This window comes from Zootermopsis nevadensis, unplaced genomic scaffold (genome assembly GCF_977971745.1).
Source record: "Zootermopsis nevadensis isolate Lab colony 2312 unplaced genomic scaffold, Znev_1.0 Znev_ptg000023l, whole genome shotgun sequence".
Taxonomy (NCBI): domain Eukaryota; kingdom Metazoa; phylum Arthropoda; class Insecta; order Blattodea; family Termopsidae; genus Zootermopsis; species Zootermopsis nevadensis.
The window spans coordinates 7,054,459-7,081,341 of NW_028259155.1; the positions used below are offsets into that span (position 1 = coordinate 7,054,459).

The 26,883-nt window shown below is 37.9% G+C and overlaps 2 long non-coding RNA genes across 8 annotated transcripts in view; one reads left to right on the top strand and one right to left on the bottom strand.

Annotated features, from left to right (window-relative positions):
- LOC110826769 (uncharacterized) overlaps positions 1 to 22,351 on the bottom strand; it is a 78,652-nt gene extending 56,301 nt beyond the window's left edge. For 3 of the 6 annotated variants that reach the window (XR_015536659.1, XR_015536658.1, XR_015536656.1), the window contains exons 1-6: positions 22,235 to 22,351; positions 17,385 to 17,567; positions 12,546 to 12,625; positions 10,327 to 10,473; positions 6,327 to 6,386; positions 20 to 106 (exon numbers count right to left, since the gene is read on the bottom strand). This is a non-coding gene — a long non-coding RNA (uncharacterized LOC110826769). The remainder of the gene's footprint in view (positions 1 to 19; positions 107 to 6,326; positions 6,387 to 10,326; positions 10,474 to 12,545; positions 12,626 to 17,384; positions 17,568 to 22,234) is intronic. The other 3 variants (XR_015536657.1, XR_015536660.1, XR_002542139.2) reach the window with 3 other exon arrangements.
- Positions 17,886 to 26,294, top strand: LOC110826770 (uncharacterized). 2 transcript variants are annotated; one of them, XR_002542142.2, is made up of 4 exons: positions 17,886 to 18,335; positions 18,770 to 19,081; positions 21,363 to 21,493; positions 22,255 to 26,294. It is a non-coding gene; the product is annotated as an uncharacterized LOC110826770 (long non-coding RNA). The 2 variants fall into 2 exon arrangements; XR_015536662.1 differs by lacking the exons at positions 21,363 to 21,493; positions 22,255 to 26,294 and having other exon boundaries at positions 18,770 to 20,352.
- The last annotated feature ends 589 nt before the right edge of the window (positions 26,295 to 26,883 follow it).

Below are 26,883 nucleotides of genomic sequence, written 5' to 3' on the forward strand. Positions count from 1 at the left end.
CCAAATGCTAAATATTTACCGACAGAGTGCTGCATCGATTCCATTTTCGTTATATTGAAAGGACCTGTGGTTGATCATCATTTCAAACACTCCAACAGTCCACTTCCTGCAACAATTCAAATTACAGGTAATAACTGCAGTCAGTCATTTTCATTTCTTCACACTCTATACATTTTCACAAGGGTCTCCATAAATCAAAAATTTGTGGCAAGAATGAACTGGTTGTTTTACTGACACCAGGTTAACATGGAGCATTCCTAAGTTTGATAATGCTTTTTCTTCATTTATCTATTTCATGCAGGTATCAGTTTGACTCCTAGCCAGCCAGACATTGTGCTGAATTTCCTTTGAGTCAGAACCACAAGAATCACTTTATTAACCACTAATTGCAACACAAGTACACAGAAGACAACTTGAAGAATCTGGGCATTAGAAGCTGGAGACAGAAGGCGTAGGATAAGGAGCAACGGAGGAAGATTTTGGAGGAGGCCAGGGTCCACCAAGGACTGTAGTGCCAAAAGAGAGAGAGAGAGAGAGAGAGAGAGAGAGAGGAAAACCATTGTTTACAATTATTATTATTTATTATTTATTATTGACTGCAAATGGGTTTATACCCGGTGGCAGTGTCCTACAATAACATACAAAACAATGAGACAGAACAGAACAATGAGATACATCAACACAATGAGACAGAACAAAACAATAAACAAAAGGACACAACAAAAACAATAAGACACAATAAACAATGAGATACATCAACACAGAGACAGAACAAAACAATAAACAAAAGGACACAACAAAAACAATATGACACCCAAACAATGGGATACATCAACACAATGAGACACAACAAAACAATAAACAAAGGACACAACAAAAACAATAAGACACAATAAACAATGAGATACATCAACACAGAGACAGAACAAAACAATAAACAAAAGGACACAACAAAAACAATATGACACACAAACAATGGGATACATCAACACAATGAGACACAACAAAACAATAAACAAAGGACACAACAAAAACCATAAGACACAACATACAATGAGATACATCAACACAGAGACAGAACAAAACAATAAAAAAGGACACAACAAAAACAACACATCCCACTCAAAATCAACCAACTCATAAATTACAAAACCATCCAACCTCAAGTACTTAACTTAAAAAAAAGAACTTAATACCACCTAGACATAAGACAATAACTGTAATGTATTACAAACGTCATGAACTGATGCACTCACACAACAATACAATGAGACACAACAATACAACATACCACACTCAAAATAAAACATCTGACACAATAAAAAAACACACATCCACTAATTAATCACAATACTTAAGAGTGGAATATAAAGTCCGCTCTCAGTACATGAAAATTTTATCCCAAAGAACTACAGCCCTTCATCACTTGGAGACTAAGACACTTCACTTCACTTATCACCATTTATTCCCAACTTAATAACCCTTAGCTTGTAACTACTTTTCTGACCCTCTTTCTAAAGGTGCCTAATTTACAGGGGAAAGACTCTAGCACGCCTGGAGGTAATTGGTTCCAGCTTCTTATGGTCCTATTTACAAAGGAATATTTGCCTACATCCGTTCTTTGTTTCCTAGTCCTAATTTTCCGAGTATGATCGTCCCTGCCCAGGTAGCATGGCTTTAATAATCTATCCTCTATCATTTTCCAAGCCCGGCCCCCCGTGTATGCTTTGAAAAGGGCGCACATTCGGGCTATCAATCTACGCTGTGCCAATGTTTCCCAACCAGATTCGTTCGTGAAATTAGCAAATTTAGCCGCTCTCTTCTGCACCCGATTTAGTGCTCTTACCTGTCCTTCCCTGTAAGGGTCCCAACACACAGCTCCATATTCAAGTATCGGTCTCACTAGCGACGTATAAGCTAAACGTTTCGTATTGTTATTTCCCTTTTTTAGTATACGCATTACGAAATGGAGAGCCTTCCATGCTTTAATTAGTGTATAATTCACATGATCTGCCCAGCTCAGATCACTGCGAATAAGTATTCCTAAGTACTTAAAGCTATTTGCCTCTGGAATTAATTGATCCCCAAAAAAGTAACTCAGCTTATCCTTCACCCTAGCTCTATTGAAGCTGACTGCTTTACTTTTACCTGGATTTATCTTCATTTCATTTTCTACCGCCCATTCCCATAATCTATTCATATCTGTCTGTAACTTATCAATGTCACTACTATCCATTATTTTCCTGTATACTATACAATCATCAGCGAAAAGCCGTATATTTGAATCAATGTTTTTCCAAATATCATTAACATAAGCTAGGAATAGCAAGGGACCTAATACGCTCCCTTGCGGCACCCCTGACGTTACCCTGACTTCATGAGATAGCTGTCCTTCCACTCTTACTCTTTGCGAACGTCCTAAGAGAAATTCCTTTACCCATAACACTACCCTCAAGTCCACACCGGTTGCAGCAATTTTTGTAATCAGCCTAACACTACCCTCAAGTCCACACCGGTTGCAGCAATTTTTGTAATCAGCCTGACATTGACATTACACAGTCAAACTATCATTTCTTTTTACATTAAATTACATCAGGAGTCAAGCCAGGAAAAATAAATGTCATTAAAACCCATTCAGTGATTCTCTAAAGGCCACAGACATGCACGGACAAATGTGGCAAAGCAAAAAGCATTTTTCTATTGCTTTGTGGTGAAAGCACCTACAAATGTTCTATGTTTGTTTCATATCATCTGAACTGCTGTTGACTCCATCAATACACTTTACTGCAACAAGTTTTCACAAATATTTCTCCTTATTTCAGTTTAGGATCTGCTTATATACAGAGTGTGCATAGAAATGTATACCAAGTCAACGCAATAAAGCACGCAAACCTAAAGGCAAGGGAACGAGAACTAAATGCATTTGAGAAGGATATATGATCAAGTTCATAATTTGTGCTGCTGTACTTTCAATATCTTTGCATCAGAAGCACTACACTCACAGTTGTTATAATGGCATCTAAAGTAGAGGAATTCCTCATGCCTATTTCAGAAGAGTGTCCTGTTGACATGCTATTTCAGCAAGACAGAACGCTTCCACATTTTCAGTAGGAAGTGAAGGCGTGTTAAACTGCAAGTTTCCAGAAACAATTATTGGCAAGAGCAAGGCTATAACTTGGCCACCATGTATGCATGACCTTCCTACCCTTTAAGATATCTCTTGGGGGTACATAAAGAATGCTGTGTATGTGCCAACATTGGCATCCATTATGTCAGAAATTGGTAGGAGGATACAGTCACCCTCCATTTGCTTAATGTGTGGACTGAAAATGAAGACAATTATGTTATGTGCCAGGTCACTCACAGTGCCCTCATTGAACATCTGTAAAATGTAGGTCATAAACTTGAATATACGAGGGTTGACCATTTAATTCGCGGAATGAACTAAAAAAAATTTAATCTTCATCTGACATTTTTTCCGTTTCAAAATGCTCTCCTTTGAAGTGTAAGCACTTTTTCCATTGTCTTATCCATGCCTCGTAAGCTTCCTGGAACCCGTTGTTTGCGATGCTGCGCAGTGGGCCGTGTGGGGCCTTGACGCCGAAGTCACGTTCCTTCCCGAAATTCCGGGTGTTTCTCTCAAAGCTTCTGATTAAGAACTCGAGCATAGGCCTCTTTGTTCATTGTTGTTGCGTGTGGCACGAAATGAGTCACAAGAATGCTTTTCACATCGAAAAAAACAAGCACTATTCGATTACCGGCAGACTGAGTTCTTCAAAATGTTTTCAGTTGTGGGGAGTAAGAATGCTTCCACTCGACTGTTGTTTCATCTAGGGATCATAATGATACACCCACGTCTCATCCCCAGTGACTATGTGGTTCAAAAAGGCTTGACCCTCCCTCTCAAATTGTTGCAGATTCTCCTTTGACAGAACAACATGTTTCTTGTTTCTGTTTCTGTTCCGGGGTCAGATTGTGTGGAATCCAACGGGCACAGATCTGTGACATTCCCAGATAATCTGTGACAATCTTGTGTGTACTTCCTTATGAAATGTTCATTCTCGCGGCCAGCTGTCCAAGCGTAATTCATCTGTCTTGATCCAAGATATCCTGTGCTCATGAAATTTGCTCAGGTGTTGTGGAAGATGTTGGCTGACCTGGTCTTGGGTCATCTGCAACAGATTCTCGTCCTTCTTCAAATCGTTTATGCCACTTGAATATAGCAGTTTTCTTCACACACTCTTCACCATAAGCTTCACTCACTTCCTTAAGTGTTTCTGAAGCACTTAAACCGCGCCTAATGCAGTAACGAATGCCATAATGCTGCTCTTGCTGTAGATCATCCATGGCAAAGGAAATCAAAATGACTTGCACACCGACGACACACTCTTGTCGCAAGCACTAGGCACGCAGTAGGCTACTGAGCTGGCACTGCGAAGGGCTACACACCAATGCATGAGAAAGCGCTCCTATCAATTGCAGCCCGAAGATCACGCTGTAAACAAAGATAAAGCACCATTCTGCAAAATAAATGTCAACCCTCGTAGAACATCTGTGAGGTGTTCAACAGCTGTATCAATGTCACTGTTACAGCAGTTTCCATTTAAGCACTGCATATTTATGTTGATGATGTAGATGTGTTCTGTCACTAAGTAAATATAATGGATTCTAAGAAATTCAACACCCTCTTACTTAATGTTTTACTCTACAGTGCTGGAAATGGCCATTACCTGAGCCAAAAACCCATAGAACTTCTCATACTGTTTTTTGCACACAGCAATTTAGAACTGCCTGACACATCTCTACCTCCTGTCCAGACTTCTTTATCTTCATTAGCCTGTGGGCACATTGTTCAACACCTGTACTTGAATGAATCGTCCGACAGATTGTTCTTCGCAGAGCCATGAGGTTGGTCTCAGGCTTATCAATAATTTTATCATCCCTCCTATCCTCAGAAACAATGACAATATTTTTAACAGACACAAGTGAGTAAGTAGGTACTCTAAATAACAATGCAGAAGAGTTATTTGTGTGCAGTTATCTTTCCCATGCCATCATCAGATTAGATCATTTAACATCAGATGATATAAATCATGTTGAGTTCTAAAAACCGATACGGACTGGCATTATTGTGAGGAAACGAAGCCAAACATAACCATGCTGTAAGACTCGGCTGTTGCTTCTTACTTACAATCTCAGTTACTTTTCAAACAGCACATTCGAATGAAAAGGTTAGAAAACACAACATGCCAAAGGGTTTGTGGTTAAATTGAACGACAATAGATTTCTTATAGCATCATTTTGTGCATATAACCTAGTTAATAAAAATATAGGTGTAATAACGCGAAGTAAAAATGGAATATCCAAGTAAAATCACAAAAGATGTTCAAAGTGACTTCCTTGTGCTTGCAAGCAGGTTTCACATCTCGTTCACATGTTTCGAAATACGCGACGAAGTTCTTCTTGGGAAATTGTCGAATATTTTCTTTTTGTGATTTAAGGTAAAAACAATTAATGTAATAACATGTATTAGTGACGAGAAATATTCGTAGTTCGCTGTTACTAGCGGCACCGAAACTGACTCGCCCGTGAAAGTCCCGCCTACGTCAACAGCAGCGGCCGATAACGCAATGTAAGCACGACCGTAAGCTCATAAACTGGAGACCCGGTATATGAATAGCTGATGTGTTGTCTCACTGTGCCAACATCTTTTTTCTCTAGTATCTGTCATGGGGAGAAAAAAAAAAAAAAAGAGAGAGAGAGGTCACTAGTTGATGTACTAATTCACAACAAACACTCATCATCATCCCCAATAATTTCGTCTACGTGTGGACTTGAAAACAGGAGAATGATGTTGGATACAACTTTGTGTAAGGAAGCACATTTATTCACAAAGGCAGTGAGACTGCCATAAAATATAAAGTCACATGACACTACATAATTGGAAGAAACTTGAGGCGATAGAACGTAAAAGAATGCCCAGCAACATTAATTGGAGGTCTACTTCTTCTCTCCACGAATAAAGAAAAAAACAAAGTTTACAAAAATATGACGTCCGTATTCAGTTCCCTTCAATAAATAAATGGTTACGATTAGTACAATGCAAATCAAGTACATCACAACGTGGTCATAAAAAGTGCGCAACGCTGCAATTCAAGCACACAGTATGCCTATTTTTGAAATTTATCCATGGCGACGGTTACAATAAAATCACATACGGCCACAAACCCCTCAACTGAAAATGATTCCAGCAGGATGGTAATGGTTACAGTACACAAATGATATCAAATGAGAAAATCCTGATGTCAGGAAAAAGGCTTACTTACATCACAATATCTTGCAGGTGAACGTCTTTTTTTCCGTTTCGTAAATTATGCAGTCACACACTGGAAAATGATGCACATCCATTAAAATGCATTCTGTTCTGCTCGCGCACACAATAGTTACTCTCTCCAGTGTCACGTGACTAATCTGACCCCCCCCCCCCCCCCCCCCCGTCATCGATTGCGTGCTGTTTCACAGTTCGCAGTTCATTAAGCAAGGTTAAAATGTTTCAGTCCGTTCAGCGCGTCATACACACCGACCGGAAAAATCTTCCAAAAACGATCAATAAATCTTGTTCAATCAAATTGTGTGTGTAGATTGTAACTCAACCAATCCGCGACATCGATGTCTTACGCACCAATGTTATAAGAAGCTTATGCAGAATGCACTGTAATAAAACGCAAGCCTTCATTAACTAATGTTTCAGAGGCAACTGCTTTTTGCGATCACACTGCTGCCTAATATAAAACAGTTTCTGTAAATTCTACTAACACAAACACCTGCCAGCCAGCAAACGCATTAAATCAACACACTAGCCCACGCTAGCTAATACTGAATTCAGGGACACATGACAAACAACATCTACCCTAAGACAGGGTAGGAAACTTAAAGAGCAAAGATTACCCACACGCAACCAACTTTTACCGTATCGAATCGTATTGTCGAATGCACGAAATTACTCATGAGAAGCTTGAAAATTATTAGAATTCTTATAATTTTAAAATCAGTAAGTTAACATAATTTCGTATTGGTTGGGAAGCCTGAGGGGACGAGACCGCTGGGGAGACCTAGACGTAGATGGGAGGATAATGTCAGGCGGGATCTATGGGAGATAGGAGATGAAGGAAACTGGATTTTGTTGGAGGGCTTTGGTTAATTCGGAGATGAACCTTCGGATTCGGTAAGCCATCTAGTTAGTTAACAAAATTTCGATAGAACACGATGTTCTACATTTTGCAGTTTGACATTTACATCTTTAAAAATTACAAATACTTTAAAATTTAAAGTTTAAATGATATTCAGGATTGAAGACGTGCAGACCATTTTGGATAGGGTTAGACTCTCCTAGACAGGCTGCAACTGCCAAGTTTGGTTATGTTAGTTCAGATTTCAACAGGCATACAGCGTTCCACAGGCTTTAACTCGTCTGAACAGTCCTGCATTCAGATTGTATTAATTGCCTTAACAAGCTTCTCTCTCATGCAGGTTACATACCCTGCCCACCTCATCCTCCTCGACCTGATCATTCTCATATTTCGCGAGGGATAAAACTTATGAAGCTCCTCTTTATGCAACTTTCTCCAACCTCCTGCTAGTTCAACCCTCTTGAGTGCAAACATTCCCCACAACACCCTGTTCTCAAAAACCCTCACTCTGCATCCTCCCCTTAGTGGAAGAGACAAAGTTTCATGCCCATAAAATACTCACTCTATGGTGCAGGAAATTCTTTGAAAAGTCAACTGTATACTCGGCCTGTCACGGAATAGCCTACTTTCTTTATGGAAACCGAAGGTTCATCACCATGTCCACAAAAGCCCTCTACCAGACTCCATCCTGAGCCAGTTCACTCCATCGATTCTGTGACAGCCCACTCTGAGTTCGATTCTCGAGCAGGCAGACCGGAGATGGACTTAGACTGGACTTTTGGCGATTACTCCAGTTTATATGCAAGGAAAGGGGCCTAAGTTAGTTTTGTTTCGGTAGCGCCTTCCTTAATCGGAATTTATAACCAAATTGTATTGAATTTTCCCGAGTTGACGGTTAGTATCGCTAGTTCGGGCCACATCTTGGGAGACTTGTTTGTTCCACCGGCCGACTGCCTGGCGCCAGCTACGTGACCAGATGAATGGGTGATTTTATGATCGGTGGCTCGACTTGGTGGGATGAGTAAGCTCTTCCAGATGTGTTTTAGCCATTAGAAGACTTAGGGAAATTCACGTCACTATCCACCAATGGGTTTAAAATAAGCTATCGGCGGCAAATTTGTAAGGTTAGGGTGATGAACCACTCAGCCAATGAAAACATTCTTCAGATTAAAAAGTCTTGGGGGAGACTTGCTAAACGCGGTGTGCGTCCAGCAAGGAGCTTCCAAAAACTCACTTACGCTTTAGTCTCGGCGGCGAGTAGTCCTGCACTCGGCGAGGGAAAGTACGAAATTAATAAACGTGCCTGATGAAAGTGAACGAATACACAATTTATAACTGAACGACATCCCCTCTTATTCCACTGCCTCACAAGTTGATCCCGAAACCCCTCTTCACCAACCCGTATATTCCTTGAAGGCAAGAGTCCATGCCCTGAGCTACCAAACGAAACCCAACACAAAACCCCTTGTAACCAGCCGGGCGTCCTGATGGAGAGTTTGGAGTGAAAGGACGGTTACAATTCCAATCTCCCAAAGGTGCAGGTTAACCTTATCCTCCCATCAACAAATACGTCTTCCCAGTAGCCTCCTCCCTCAGGCCTCCTAACCAATAACCTGTAAACATTCTTCCTCTCCTCCATGAGTGCTGCATGTCCTGCCCATCTCATCCCCCTCGATCTAATCACCCTACCAATATCAGGTGAAGAGTACAGGCCATGAAGCTCATTATTATGCAGTTTTCTTCATGATCTGTCCCCTCCCTTTTAGGTCCAAATATCCTCCTCAACACTGTTCTCAAAGGCCCTCAATTTGTGTTCCTCCCTCAAAGTGAGAGACCAAGTTTTGCACCCATACAGCACAACTCACAAAATTATACTTTTCTATATTTTAATCTTTAGTTTCTTTTATATGAGACGCGGTGGAAAAAACATTTCCGAATGAATGATAGCAAACATTCCCTGAATTCAATCCGGTCTTGATTTCGTCATGAGTCATTCAGACTTGTGTCATCCCCAGGTACTTGAATTTTTTCACATTTTCTAACGATTCATTAGCCATCCTTATGTTCTGGTTCTGTCCAGAAATTATGATGCCAAGACATTTTCACATACTTTTTCTTTTCTGCATTTATTTCTAGACCAACACTCCTTCTGGCCCTCAAGAGTGTTTCTGTGTTTGCTTTTATAGTATTTATATTATAGCCCAAAAAATTAATATCAGCAGAAGTTGATGTGTCCCATTGAATTCCTATTAGAAAATACGTGTATTGTCATGTGGTGGAAACTGATCTAACAGTATCGCGGAATGCCAGTCAAGTAACAGCTTCTGGCCTCAAATTACTTAGTCTGTTTTTCAATACTTCTTAAAATATTTGAGGGGCCCCCCAAAAAAGCTTCTAGTCACTGTAAAATGACATGAACAGTGTACTAGATGTTTAGTGGAAAGTTTGCTCCTGTGACAGCAAGTTACTTGGACACACTGGCCCAGTTAATTACGAATGAAGTAGGCCCCAGCAGAAACTCCTCAATGGTGAAGATCCTGTATTTTGGTTGATGCAGTGATTTAATAAGAGCAAATTCTGCATGGGTAGATAGTAAATGAGTGTCTTGAAGGGTTCAAAAGCACTAACTGGCTTCCATAGGAATTCAGACACTTCAGAGGTGGCTTCATGTGTCGAATGTTCAAGATATGTGAAGGGCTGGGCAAATGGAAGCCTCTCATTATGTCGCAAACAAAGAAATGAGTACTCCATACTTCATAAACGCACGCGCCTCGTGAGTGGGCAGACATCACAGATCTCAGTGCAGTAGAGATAATTTCAAGTGGAATAAAATTGCTGTGGCAATGGCAATGGTGTGTATTTTCACAAATTACGAATGACGTTTTGCTGATTTTTATTTTATATTATCTATTAACAAACACCTTCCCCTTGGGCCTTACTTCTTATCAATATTAGAACAACAAAAATGAATATTTTTAAAGCAATAAGAATAACACATGAGCACTTCCCAGAAAACAGCTTTGATCTTCTGAGGACATTATCTTTTTGTACTCATAACCCTTTGTCTGGTACCTGGGAAATTTCCTGACATTCAAATTGAAGGGTGTTTCCCAACTTCTTAGTGACTGACCCTTACCTCAGAGTTACATCCATTTAGGAGAGTGTGTTCTGCCATGTATCTGTCCATTTGGAGTCCACCGAGGTTCTAACTGGGGTGTTCCTGCAAGGTAGACAAAGCCATGGTCCTATCTTCAATGTGATGGTGCGCCAGCTTCGCAAGGAACTGATTTGGATATGTAACACAGAAAAGTTTTATGAAAGACTGTTGAGGCATTTCAATTTTCATGTAGATCAGAATATTTTAAAGCCTACATCATATAAACAGACTTCTGAGCACTTTAATTATAAATATATTTATTTGTGGGTTGTGGCCTACAGAATTAAAATGTTTCAACTTTTCCCCTGACTTCTTTAGATCTTCATTCAGTAAGACAAAATTATCACTCTCCCCTCAATCTGATAATTCAAGCATGACTCTGACAGCCCACACCACTCACAAACGTCAGAGATCAAACTGTATCAAAGATGACGGATTTATTACACTATGAACAAATTCTCTGACTGGACAATAAAAATCTGGACAATCAGAGTTGATCTGGATTACCAACATTTTGGACTTATCCATCATCTGGCATTCTAAATAACATACCGTATCAAAAAGTTCATTTTTTGTGACCCTCAGTTCTAGGGAAGAGGGGCAATACCAGATCCAATTTTCAAAATATGTTTTTTAGAATACCAGATGATGGGTAAGTTCAAAAACTCAGAAATCCAGATATTAATGCACCAACATCATCAAGTCACTTGTGACTTGTTTGTATTTCCCTGTATTGTGTTAGAAAAGGGATTTAAGCTCGACATCACTACTTAACGTTATGCTACTTCAATAAACAGCTGATCTGACTATACAAAGGCTGATAATCTTAATAAACTATAATTAAGTACTAATGGGTAAAAGTGAAATCCAAAGGGAGTCAGTTTCTAATTGTAAATTTTAATTGAAACTTATTTCTTCTTCTTCTTTCATGGATTTAGGCCATAGCGCCTGTTTCTACATCAAGAAAGTGAATCTTGCCACTTTGTTAATGGTGGGCCAACAGTTCTTCGTCCTTGTGGATTGTATTGAAGTACCACCTTCGGGATTCTTTCCTCATGCATCCTTTGGATATGGTTATGCCAATTTTGCTTCATTTGAGATATCCTATCTGTTAAGTTAAAAATCTTCAGTTCTGTCCTAATTTTTTCGCTACGCTGTTTATCCAGAAGAGTTACATCCGCTACCAAGCGTAAGAATTTCATCTCCGCTGTCTTGATTTTCCTCTTATCAGCCCTATTGGTTGCCCAGTTCTCACAACCATATGTTAGTACTGGTACTGCCATCAGTTTGTAAAATTTCATTTGTGTTTCTTTCAGGGTCTTGCCCTTTAATGTACAGCTTATTGTTCCGCACATTCTATAAAACTTACTTAATTTAATATCTATGTCTCCTTTTTGGCAGTACAACACATTAGTCCCCTGTCTTGGATTTTGTCCCAGAGATTTTCATAATGCTGTCTTGCAATTTCATTCAGTTTATTGGCTGCAATTTGGAGATCTGTTTCTGTTCCACTGAACATAGCCTTATCGTCTGCAAATAAAATGGTGTTTAGAAAGGTATTTCCTATTATAAAATTTTTATGTAAAGTATCCTGCCATAGTCCAATGACATTGTCAATGTACATGTTAAAAAGAGCTGGTGACATTGGACATCCTTATTTGACACCTTGATTTGTTCTCGGGGTTTTGCAGCTCATCCCTGCGCCATTATCTATGCATATGTTTGTTCCATATTACAGGCTCTGCGCAGCTCTTACTATATGTTCTGGAAAGCGTCTTTTTGACATGATTTCCCACAGCTTTTCTCGAGACACTCTGTCGAAAGCTTTTTCGTAATCGATAAATAATATGCACGTTGATAAATTAAACTCCCGTCTCTTTTATATTATTTGTCCCATGGTAAATATGCCATCGGAGCAAGAGTGTCCTTTCCGAAAGCCACATTGTTCTCCACTTAATATGTGTTCGCTGATTACATTCAGTCGTCGGGTTATTATCTTTGCATATATTTTATAGGCTCCATTTAGTAAGCTGATACCTCTATAATTTTTACAGTCATGTCTATTTCCTCTCTTAAATATGGGGTATACCAGTCCTCTTTTCCATTCCTCAGGGATAATAAACATCTTCCAACAAACTTATTTAACACAGAGAAATAAATTAAATTTATTTATAAAAGAGATAAAACATACTACATACATACTAAACGTGTATCGCTGAAAGTTTGTCCAGCTGTGCCTTGGCATTGCATCCACCTGCATCTCCATTGCCCGATACTGCTACAAAACAATACACATATGACTTTATGACTCAAAAGTTCTTGAAAGAAAATGGGAGCTGGAACTTGTAAATGAGGCTTTTCCAGGTGAACTGATGTGTAGAACACACCTTCAAACTTGGCCACATTCCACGTGCATTTGTACAGATGTTTTACCTGCCATGCTTTATACAACTGCAGTCAAACCAAAGAAACATTAAAATATGTGCCACTTTATTGCTCATAACAACACAGAATATTATTTCTGAAATTCAAGGGCCACCTCACAATAATCTCACTGCAGTGATAAATCTAAGGCACCATTCTTTGGCCTTGACGCTTGTAATTTACCAAATAAATATAAGTGATACTTGATTACACACTTGCCAATCCTAGATCCCTCTCAGCACTGCTACCATCCTTGTAAATTGTGTCTGATAAGAAATTTGCATATAACAATGTGTTTGTGAGTCATGACATGTTACATACTGTCTGCATTATATTGCTTTCTACTAGAAACTGTTCTTGAGACGACATACTCTATACTCCATGCTACTAGAAGTACGATCAGCATTGTCTGAGATAGGATACACAATGGGAAGCTTCTGGATGCATCTCAGAAGACAACGGTGGGTACACCGAAACAAAATGCATTTTAACACAATAAAGTAGACAGTCATACCAACTGCAAGTGTTTCATTACAAGAGGATTCATTTCTCTTTCTGTCATTTTAGAAATAAGAAAACTTATTCATAAATGTGTTTTTAAGTTACAGTCAAACTCCCATTAAGGTTTGTCTGGGGAACAATAATTTTATGCCCTAATTTGTGAAAATGTATAAAGAGGGTTTGTATAAAAATGACACAGAAACCTTTGGCAATTAAAATACTTGCAAAATGTAGGATCTGTGTGATATGACTGTATGTTACAACAAATAATGTAAAGTACAGCTGCAACACGAGAAAGCATGTATCCATACACTGGAGCTGCATTAGTCCTTGAAATAATACTTCACCTTTCAGCTCCATCATTAACTGACAGAATAACACCTTATCAGGGCACACAGCTTTACCAAGAATAGCAAGGGAGGAAAAGACATCACAGATTTCTTGCAACTTCAGACACACTGGTGGTGACAGCAAAAAGTGCATGCTGCGTTCACATGTACAGTGAACTGAAGTCCGGATTCCATGCATGTAACTGAATTTAATTCCTCAAATGGCAGGAAGGCCATAGATCGAGAAACACTAAACTGGGGCAAACAATGTTTTATACATGTAAGTTCAAGAAATTATGAATACAGTAGACTAATGATCCAGGAGAAAATTAAAAGGAGTCTATATGATTCAAACAAAAATTAATTTAGAAAATCTTTCAGTAAAGACACAATGTCCAAGAAAGGAATGAACTTCTGTAGTATCCCAGACCATGGGCCCTTTGATCCGGGAGTTGAAATGACATAATGTAGATAGCTAAGCGGACAGCTATTTATGTTGCTAGTTGATGGTGGGTGAAACATCGTTCAAAAGTGAGAGCTGAAGAACAATCTTCGAAGAATAAGTTTAATGAATAGAGCTACAGAATGATAAGTACTTGTATAGATCAGAAGACCCCCAGAGAGGTGATGCACGGTTTCAGTCCAAAGTGGGGCAAAGATTGCCCATGAGAGAAGTTGTAGAAAATGTCCCGGGACTCGGCATCAAAAACAAAGCTTTATAAGATAAAACTGTGAAGGGAGGGGGAACTAACATCACCCCCTCACACAGGTTCTGATCCTTACATTTACAGTGGCCTTATTGTTCATTCCAGACACTATTTTGTCTTAACTGCTTGGGACAGAAACCCCCATCTCTCTGAGGATTCACTTATTATTTGTTGTGTTTTGGATGTGGCCACTCGGCACCAGTCTATTGCCTGGTGGGATAACAATACGTGGAACGTGACCAGTGAGCATCTGAGACGTTACAAGCTAGCAAGACGGAAGGTAACAAATGCTTAAGAAAACAATAAATTAAAGGATAACAATCTGTTGATGGTTAAAGGGAAAACAATTTATGGGACATACAAGAGGTTAATCACCACATGATTGTGTATGGGGGATGGAGGAATAGCACCACTCAATCCTAAATTTGGAACTAGGTAGATGAGTGATCAGCTTTATGCTCTTGCCAGTTGTGAAACAGCATAAGATACTGATCCATCACTACAGGAGGCTAAATGAACTACAGGGTCAGCCTGGATGTGAAGACAAACAGAGGAATCCCTGCCTTTGCCAGGAATCAAACCTTGGTCTTTATAATAGTATTATTATTATTATTATTTAGTTTATTTATTTGTGCTATTATGTTGTTTTTATGTTGATGTTATGTGTTTATTATTTATTTAGTGTTCTGTCTGACGACAGGTCCATATGAACAGGATCCTTCCATCCTTTTCTCGGACTGGGACCTGTTCATATACGTTCTTGGCAGATAATCCAGAAGTGGTTTGCCATTGCCTTCTTCTGTGTGTGAATGGAGTAATTGTTGGGATGCCACGGAGAAACCGGGTAAGCCCCCGGAGGAAAACTCCGTGTTGCCTAGACCACGGCCTTGCCCAACACAAGTTATAAATTCGGGCACCGCCAGGAATCGAACCCGAGACCCCAGGATTACAAGGCCAGCGTTCTAACCGATAGACCACCGTGGGATGTCTTTATAATAGTATGGTAACCAAATTCTTAACACAACTGTAAACTGCTCTAAGAATTCTGTAAATAAAGGTACAGGATTTGGTTTTTATTTCATTTTTAAAAATTCTATCAATGTTAACGCCACATTATAGGCCAGGTGTTTAAATTTTGGACAAGATGAAACTGCGTGTCACAGCCATTGGTTCAGTGAATTCTGAAGGGTTAATCTGCAGTTATTTCAGTATATGGAATCATTACTGCCACCCATGACTTTGAGATTTTATCACACTATGTACTGATAAGCTTACTATTTATCTTTAAAAGCAAACTTAAAAGCATGTTTGGAATGGTGTACTCTTTGGGGTACACTGGTGCTCCAATGTTTTCCATGGGCCATTGTTATGTGATGATTTGTCCAATAATATTGTCGAGCAACATGTCCAGCAATGACAGGTCATTCTTGCACTCATGCTGCAACCAGGATGATGGAAACATGAGTGTCCAGGCCTGGATCCCATGGGGCAAATCTCCCAGAGCATTTGCCAGGGACCAGGCCCCAACAAGGGGCTCAGGAAGGACCTGGGTGGTAAAGCCCCACTGTAGCATTGGTATCATACGTCTATTCACATCGTAGCTTCCTGGTTACAACACAAAATGCACTGACCTAAAGGAAAGTGTTCTATGTAAGTAAAAATTATCTGAATAAAGCAGTGATCATATTCCTTTCTCACTAAAAAATTATAAATCTCCTGTTTGGAGTATTCCAGTTATTCCCCAATGAACATATGCTTACTACTTCAAGTCAGACTCACATAAAGAAGGTATTTTGTTCAAACCATATTTGGAGGTAGCTTTTCTCACTTAATTTTGTTTCTATTTCCAGGAGAATTCCAGGATATTACAAAATTTAAAATAGGCGACAGCAACTTCCATGTATCTTTCTATGCAAAATGTACAATTCAGGCTGCCACATCTTATTTGGCACTACACAAGCACTGCCTGCACTTGATGATTCATAAAACAGACCTACATCCACTTTTGACTTGTTTCCAGGCAATCCATGCACTGCGCAGACAAGACGCTTCAAAATTTTCTGGGCAGTCTGTTGTTACTGACTATCTGTTAGTGGTTGTAGGATCATAAGTTATAACATCTGGTCTTTAACAGTTCAGCTGTGAAAAATTTCCTTCTAGGTGATGCTTCATCAATCTCAGAAAATTAAAAAATTTAGGGTGTATATTCACTTTATAATTATATATATTTGGGATGAGATATGTTAAGTTGCTCCACATATCACCATACAGCCCCATTAATCATGTAACTGTTCACATTATACAAAATCAATAAACATTTTCAATTCACAAATTAGCACAAACAGTATTGCAGCATTGTGTACAAGTATGTGAAAACAACATGGTAATTAATTGCATAACTAGGTCTACGCCATTTGTGGCAGTTTTTCTCTCTGCTGTGTAGAGAAATATTGTTTTTTGCAACTTTTTAAAGCATTGATTTGTCAATAAAATCAACTAGAAGACATAAACTGAAATAAGTGTCAATGTTAACATTTATAATCTATACTGAAGGCAAAGGTTCTTCAACAAGTACTAGAAGTAATAAAAGGTTGATTTAGAAGTTTACTCTGTATGGAAAATATAGAAACACAGGCCTTGCCTCCCCTACAATCCCACTGACCCCATAGCAAGTAGCAGGACGACTTGACTTAAACAACTTTTATAGGGGCAATACTGGTAAATACATACAGCTGGAAATCATAATGGAATGTTGTACAGAGCAATGAATAAAACTGAATTATCATAACTCCTTTAAAATGGCTCTCATTAAACAGAGTTCAATTGGCGAGGGAATAATGACAAGTGGTGACTCGAACGATGAAAGGGGCACTTCATCCACATATACGTAAGAAAAGCATCAGTATCAAACAAACTTCACCTAAGTGTTTTTATCAAATGAACAAGAAACAGCAGTACGAATTCAAAGTAACTCATAACCTATAATCATCTTATTTGAAGCAACTAATTTATTGCAAATATCAACCAAAAGAAGGAACAGTCAATGTAGGTGGACATTTAAAATCAAATTACTTACCTTATTTAAACCTATTCATTCCAAACACAAAAAAGCAATCCCTGAAGTATTCTCAGCACAGAGTAAAAAGTGTCAAAATAGCCGCTAATTACAAAATCACAGATGGCGAAGTGCTTCTCCTGCCATCTAGACACTACATCGGAATATCGCAAAGTTGTACAGGTCCCAGTAGATGGACATGCTCTATGACACACAAAACCAAGAATACCACGGGTATTACATTCATATCATGTGCACAGGACATAGATCTAGGTTGCTTTTAGTCACCATATTGTTCTATTTAGCACATGATTAAATACTTTGATTGGTGGAGGGGCATTACACCCTGCTTTGGGTTTTGATTTTTGCATAAAACATTTCACTTTAAGACATGAGCTGCCAAGCAAGAAATATTATCAGAATATTTGCTTTCAGGCAAAGTAGCCAGAAACACCAAACAGGAGGACATGAAAACATTTAAGTAATTCTGTTATGTCTTCGCACTCTTATTACGGCGTGAGTTATTGAAGCTTACTTCTTGTGGTGATTGGTTAATACGGATGTTTCACCATGTATCTGGTATAAACTGATTAAAATATCTGAGGTGCTTACCGCCTCTGAAACTTCTGTGAATTTCTACCGGACTACATGATGCAACACTCCAGAAGATAGCATACTTCTTTATTTATCTCCATGAGAGCCTGATATCTAATTTCGCTTCTTATGGTTCAAAGTACGCTATGTAATGCTGTGTTAAATAAACAAGGATATTCCACACTTCATCAAATATCTTAGTAATAGAATGATCAGTGAAAAATGTAGTGACATCATTTCGCTGTTAAGTAAACAGTGAGGCACAGCATCGTTATTTTCTTATATTCTTGAGGTCTGAAGGTTTTACAACCCCATCACAGTTGCATGGCATGTATAAGAAACTGTGAACTGTGACTGCCTATACACACTGCAACAAAAGTAAGGCACTTGAAATTTCCTAAGTCTGAAATTAATTAGTAACATCTTTAAAAAACCTACCAAAATCCTACTGCAAACCTGAAGATGGAGGCAACATGCTCCTCTGAAATGGCCCAAGTGGCATAAGATTGCAAATTTTCACAAAGCACGACAACAAAATAAATATGTATTGGCTTTAAAAGATCCTTTACGTAGAACATACATTAGTCAGAATTCCAGAATTAAGAATTCAGGTACCATTTTACTATAGAATATGCCAATGTAACTGAAAAGCTTGTGTAGCATAACTAGTCAATGCAACATTTTCTTTACACTACCTATGAACAATATTTACCCCTTTTAGTGTTAATACATAAGAATTAATTCAGAATGTAAGGACATATACTTTTATACTTCAATACATTTCTGGCATGAAACAGTTATTATCTTTTCAGCACTCTGGAGAGTATATGCAATTTTGTACATTATACAGAGTGGCGCAGCATTCTTTCATTATTCCCAAGAACTGAACTTGAGGCAGCTGGTCTCACGGTCTATTGGTTTGCCTCCCCTACCTCCATGGTACGCAGTGGGACAGCTTGACTTTAATAACCTTCATCGGGTCAATAACGGAATGTTGTGGAGAGAAATTAATAAAACTGCACTATTACAACTGCTATAAAATGCCTTTAAATAAAGGACAACTTCAGAGGTTTGCTAGTGTGAAGCAAGTCCAGATGGAATGTGCCTAACAATGAGGAATGCAGGTGATGAAAGTTAATGTGTATGAATTGGTCACTTCCATTTCATGTGTAGATATACTCATTTTTTGTGTCTAGATTTTTGTTGTTTATCTTTATATTTGGGACATTATGCTTATTTATAGGAATATAAAATAAAATAAGCAAACAAACAAACTATTAACACTATAAAAAGACGCTAGTGCCATATGCGTTTCAACCTATATATAAGCTCGATACCCCACACATTTGAGAACTGGCAGTAACACCCACGCTTCATTGGAGTTCACAGGTATGGACTACGCAACAACAGCTCACCGCAGACCAGCTATGGCCACCGGACCATTGGATCAATAGCTAAGTGCAGAGTTCAACTCCTGTGAAACCAACATCTAATGTAGTGTTGCTTAATAAGCTCTTGTAAAATAACTCCACTTTATGATTTTTTTTCTAAACCATATTTAGACCAATTTTAAACCATTCTGATTAAATTAATGAATTTCCCTGTTGCCACTGATGATGACCTCTTGAGTTTGAAACGCATATGACACTAGTGTCTCTTTTATAGTGTTAATAGTTTGTTTGCTTATTTTATTTTATATTCTAATACACTGCACAGTATGCAAAGTTTTAAGATTATTTATAGGAGTCCAAATGAATTTCCTTTTTTCTTATGTTCTTCTCATTTTATAATCCTTCTAAGGGACCTTCTACATATCTCCACTGCTTGGACTCCTGTTTGCATTTGCTGTAATTAATTATATGATTTTGACATTCACTTCATTAATTTCCCTTTCTGCTTCTCTCATCCTAACTTCATAAAAGTTTTTAACAATATCTGAGCTCTGACGTCTTTGTGAATGTATTCTAGACTAAGTTGATGGCATCTTAAAAGACAATAGATCATTTAAATGTTAGATCAGACCTCGCAACATATCAGCACATCACACTCTCATCAATCATAAAGTAATGAGAATGTCAAATGAGTGAGGAGTCAGAATATGAGACAAGTGAAAAGGTGTTATTACTCAGTAGTAGCTCTGCTCAAACAGGTTATCTCAGTGACCAAGAACTACTGCATCTGCTTCAATTCCCCCTTCATTTAATTTCTGATAGAAGGATTGTGAAATAATATTCACATGCTGCTGTTAATTGACTGTGTCATAAAATATTTTTCTTCTCATAACTTTAACACATCACAGACCAACTGTCTGGTCATGTAACAGGGCCATATGCTTAAGATGAGGATCTTCACTGTACAAATGACATGTTAACAAAATATATGCATGCACCAATAATATGTTTTTTTATCTTTTGTTAAAATTATCAGCAACAGAGGTGTTATTCAATATGTATAGGTTGTCCAAGAAAGAGTGCACACAATTTTAACATTTTTATTGAGAAAATAAACAGAGCTAGGAGCATAGTCTTCACGGCATGAAACAGCAACTCACAATGTTTCCTGCAAGACAGAATGGAAGAGTTGGACCTGTTGCATGACCTGCAAGATCGCTGGAATTAGCGTCTGTGCATTTCTTCATTTGGGGGTACACAAATGATCAAGTGTACCACACATGAGTCACTTGTTTGCAAGATGGGAAAAATGGAATCTTCCATTCTGTGGAATGAATCACACCTCAAATGTGTGGCAACACTTTCCAGGTTTTTGAATACTAGATGGATATTGTGCGAACAACAAAGGGAGCTCAGGTCGAAGTACAGTGAGGTGGAGAAAGGTGGGGAAAAGAACTTCCTGAGTTGCTGTTTCATGCGGTGAGAACTGTACTCTCCTAGCTCTGTTCATTTTCTAAATAAAAATGTTTAAAATGAGAACACTCATTCTCAGACTTCCTGTATATATGGCACCAACATTACACACTAATCCTATAAATTATCACAGTTCATTGTTTCTAGTTAAAGATGCAACACAAACATAAATAACCAGACTTTTGCTGTGTGCTGCCAGTATACTGTCAGAGAATACATTTGAAGACAACTGGTCAACTACATGATGCAGAAAAAATTAACTCTTAATAACTAATTCTTCATGACCGCAGTGTTCCACATACAGTGAACAGTATGTTTCATGCAGGACACAAAGAGTCAGCAAGATTATTTGCACAGATGCTGGCAGGAATAACCTATTTGATGTGTGTATAAGTGAATGAAAATATTCTATATGGCAAATGAAGCCTTTTTATGCTTAACAAACATGGCACATCCAGATCCTAGTTACTCTATAACTAACTGGAATATTAACAACCATTTCAAACTAGACACATAATGGTAAGAAGGGTGTTTTTTGCAGGTTTGTAGAATTGTCACCACATCCATAATTTGCTGCAGTTTTATGACCAACGGCCACCTGTATGTGCTAGACAACTAACATCAAATGGCTGTAATGTCTTTCAGATTTCACAGATGCAGCACACAGCAGTGGTATGTCAAATCACATCTTTGTACTGGATGACAAATATGGAATGTTAATGACTACTCATTTCAGTGTGTGTCTATATATCAATCAGAGAACTAAAGCTACATTATCTAGGTCCAGAAACATATAAACATTTTCAAGCCTAACTAATGTCACAAAATATCCTTCCCTCCTCTAATATTTAAGTATGATTGGATGCTTGCCTGACTGCTTTAAAGTTAGTTCAACTACAGATATTGAATGGAACAATCATCAAATCAAATTATTTTTAAAAGCAAACTAAAAAATGTAACCTAAAACTAACCTAACCTAAATCTTGTACCATAATAGCATGTTTCCTATTACAGAGCAATAATTGTCACTATAAATTACTCACTAGAGCATTGCAGTGGACCATGTAAAGATGTGTCCTTCCCTTTACAATTCATTAATACGGCTAAAAGCACAACAGCCTTGCCAAGAATATAATATATGCTTCTTGTATGAGTAATGACCATCAGTTTCCTTCCTTCATTTGCTATTGAATTTCCGGCCCAAGACACTTTGTAAATATCATAAAGGGTATGAAAGACATATCGGAAATATTCTTGCGGTTAATGACCACGTTTACCTGTTGATGTTTGTGAGGTTTATTTCTTTTTCTAAATCTACGAAACTATTTCAATTGAACTAACTCACCTAATCTGTCACAAACTTCGGATTTCACATATATTTACTTACTAGTAACATACACCATTATAACTTACCTCACGCAATTTGTCATCAGATTCTGAAGGTGTGTCCAGAATCGTCTGAAACACAGGGAAGAAAAGGAGAGACTTGATAAAAAGGAGGGTGTTTTTAGGTTAATGCACAGCCTTGATTATGTAAGAATACATTCCATTTCGATCGACGGCAGCGGTAATAAGGAAGGCTCTACAACAGGTACACCAACTTAAATGAACATTAAAATAAAACAACATTTCGATATTAAATATGATCATGTCATTCAAAACCGCATAAATGTTTATTTTATTGGATGACTCCGCATGATGAGGTGTTAAGCACAACAGAAGAGGAGGGCATGGAAGCTCCTCATAATGGCAGATATTGAACAAAACAGTAGGGCAGCTACATGTACCTACCGCGATAACATCCTTTAAATGTGCCACAAGGTTCCAGCCTGGAGAGAATTGTGTTTGGCTTGAAGGATAGCTGGAATTCAATTAATGATAAGTGCAAGAATTTTTATCATCGACAACGTCCACACTGACTCTGCAGTACACCCATTCTCCCAGTCATTCCTAGATTTCTTTTTCAAAGGGTAAATCACCTGGAGCATAAAGCTAATCACTCACCTCCATCCAGTGCTGAGAAAGGGTGGATGGAGTGTTACATCCCTTCTTCCAGACACCTTCAAACCATGATTCTTATGCAAAGAGACAATTTTACATTCACCTTTAAGTGAGTGGAATGGGTCATCAATGTCTCTTTAGGTACAAAGAAAAATGTCATTGTCCCATCATGTATTGAAGTTTTGGACAATACTGATTAGAATATCTACTCTACTCTCTTCTTGTATAGAGTTTTGAGCTTACAAATTTGTTTCCAGAGCTCGCATTGTACCAAAGGAAACATGACAGTAGAAAATGTTATATTAAGGTTATAGAGGGACAGAAGAGTCTCAGAGTTTTAACTCTGTGTATTAGAATGCTGACTCTTTCCTCCTATCTTTTAGAAAAATCATCAATACAAAAACAACAAAAGGTTCACTGTTAGTCTGGAATGTTTTCAGTAGGTTCCACTCATGTCCCTCTGTACATGTGACCAAAAAAGGCATGTCAAAATTTTGCTTTTTAATTATCTTCACAACTGGAGAAGAAAAATATTGATTTCAATGTTAAAGCACATTTTCTCCACTTTTTCCTGGAAATAGTGATTTCTCAAAATCAATTTGTAGGCTCCAGTACTTTGAGTGGCTGAGTGGATATATTAATGTATTTTAAAAGGATGTAATCTATGAAGATGCCTCATGCAAAATACCCTGACTGCATAAAAGTGAAGAAGGGTATATTATGTGAAAGTTTGTACATGAATTGGTACTGTAAAAAGAAATATAAAATGAGGAAAAGTTAACTCTTTATGACATGAAGTAATTGGCAAGTGCATCACAAAGTAATTGTGTAATTCTGCTGAAATATAACAATAGGATGTTTTCTAGATTAATGCTTTGTTCAATGGTTGTAGATTGCTTCATATAAACACATAAAAGTTACTTCTTAATTGTATGCATCAAACATGATTGTGTTCTATTCCTAAAACAAAGCCAGAAAGTTCCTATAAACACACAGATGCAAACTCTTCATTAGTGAGAACTGGAAGCATCAGTAAATCAAATGAGACAAGTAAAACACCTTATTAGAAGCAGATTCATTTTTGTACTAAAAATACCTGAACACCTCACACCCACGGTTCTGGAGTTCACAGGTACAGATGATGCAACTACAGGTTGCCGAGACCAGCTAAGGCCACAGCACAATGGGATCAATAGCTAAGTGCAAGTTTTACTCTTGTGAATAACAGCATCTAGTGCAGTGTGACTTCAAAATTCTTGCCAAATACCTTTTCATTTTTAATTCTGAATCTAGTTCGAACCATTTGACTATATGTATTAATTCCCTGATGCCACTGATGATGACCTCTTGAGGTTGAAACGCCTATGGCAATAGTGTCTAGTATAGTGTTAATAGTTGTTGGTTTTGTTTACTCTATATACCTGAACAGGATTTTAATGCTCGCTAAGTATTCACAAAAGTTTCTGAAAATGTTGTCTTTTACTTTGAATGCACAACTGAGCTCTGTGGCACTGGTACACTGAAAAATTTCTGTTGTGACAGCCACAGAATCAAATGCCAAAGCTAGTCCTTCATGTTGACTTGTTCCAAGTAAATTATGCCCTTCAGATGCCCCCAGAGGTAGTAGTTGGTAGATGTAAAATCAGGCCACAGAGGCTGCAAAGTCAATTTGGTTCATCTCATCCATCAATATGTGTGATGAGAGTCCAAAAGCTGCTTTAAGTTGCAGGTAAAATGAACAAGAGCTTCCCCATTCGTAAACCACACAGTTTGTTACATTGTCAATGGCACATAGAACAGTATTTGAGGTAATTCTATTGAAAATGTAAATAAGACACAATGAGAGTTGAAACACTAACTCATAAGGTGATATGAGGACATCACCTGTTATTCCTGTCCAAATATTACTTTTGAACTGATGTTTCATCACTCCAGCCACTACCAAGGCAATTGTGACCATTTGATTGTAAGAGCTTCATCTTGGATTGACTTTAGGAGTAGAACGCAATCCTTAAATGAAATGCATGCAATTAAGAATCATCAGAACATATATTATTTTTTGCAGGAGGTGTCAGGCAATTAATCTGCATTTATTCTTCATATTTTTGTGTCATGACATGTAATTAATTTCATCGCCTGATGTATGAAGGCATCTGGACTACGCAAAACTTGGCATCAAGACAAACTCTTTGTTGTCAGTATGAAGATGCACTTAAGGCTCTCAAGGAGGGAACAATTGCAAAGGCCATGTTAAAGTTGGAGAAGCAGCAACACAGAGTTAGAACTCTTAGCTGTAAGAGACTGTAAACTGTACTGGAATTTCATCAAAACTTTATTCCTTCAATTATGATAAATAAACAGACACAACGCGGCATTATGACACCATTTGCAACGTCCATTCATTATTACCATCAGAAAATCAGTCATAGATTTTACTGCATTTTAGTACCTCATAACCAAAAAGTCTTCAGATCTTTCTAGAGGGAACAAAGTGAAACACTTATCATTCTTAAATCAAGTTCCTCCATCCAGAGTCTCTGCTTCTGCCATCTAGACCTTCCAAGAACTATAAAACTGTAACACTTAAGTAAAGTTAAAATGAATACAGAGAGATATTTACCATATACCAATATTAATATTCAAAATACCTGATCACTTAAAGCTTCTAAGAGGTAACCCACAAAGACATCTGCTGACTGAATGGTGAGTGAGTATTTAGCAAAAAACCATCACTAACTACTGGCCTCTTAATTATATTTTTGCTGTGTTCTGTTACAGCAAGCATTATTTGCTTCTACAAGCATTGTTTATTTTAACAAGTGTTCATTGTGAATTCATCCTATGAATTAATTCACATGTTCCTGAGTGTCAGCTAGAGTTTCTTTGCAGTATTCAACCCATTTGTCTGCTGTGCCTCTCAGCATCATCACTTTGCTACTTATGATTGGCGATACTCTTGCCCCTTTTAACCTTTCTCAACACCAAGATATATATCAGCAACTATTCCTTTTGAAGAATGATTCCCTTAACATTTTAGTTTTGTTTCCAGGATTTCCACCCTTTCTCGTTCTAGTCCTGAGGTCAAAACATGGTGCCATACAAAACAAAGCATGTTATCTCAACTACAGTAATTTGCTGACAGTTCAAGTGGATTGAAAATTGTAAAGGAAGTGTTTCTGAATATTTTGCGTCTTACTTTGATGGATGCAGCCTGTGAAGAATGGAGTTCTAACTGCGTTAGTTTTCCTACATGTATTTAGTAATGTCACATAATTGTCCTTATTGCTGCATAATACCACGACAATCAAGTGATAACACACCTGCAGATATAAAAACATATTCCTTAAGAATATATTTTGGAGTAACTTAAAAATGATAAAAATGAACAAATATGTAGCAGTTTATCATATAATCTGTTTATATTCATTTGTATGTTTCAATAAATATCATTTATTGCATGGGATGGAAATAACTGTTAATCTTACAAGTTGCATTCCAAAGGCATAACATCTGACACATTGAAGGAGCTGAAATATAATTCATCACATCCCGAACTTCAACACTGCCGAGAATTTCCTCTCCAGTATGATCCATTAGGCATCAGGACTGGAGCTATGTAAGAGCAAGCTTGTAATACCAATAACAAAACCAAAAAAATTAGTAAGTAAATTCAAATGTACTGGAACTCACCTGATATGCTGTGTATATGATAAGACAGTATGTCTTATTAAGACATGATGATTAAAGTGTATATTTGTTTTAGAATGTAGACTTGGCCCATGAAAATTAAACCTATGTCTACATTATGTGTAAAGTCTGTCAGTGAAGCTCACCCTGAGTTAGGTGAATGTAATTTGCATTACCAATACAAATTTATTAAGTCATGTTTTATGAATGCATGGCACTTCCTGGGGTACCAGGAGGAGAAGGCATCCAGAAATCGATGGAAGCTGGAAATCAGGTGGGATGCTAACAACTCCTCACCATAATAGAACTAGCATGTTATGAACATTTACACAGTGCTAATTTTTTAATTAGCTGAGGTTATATCTGAAGGGCAT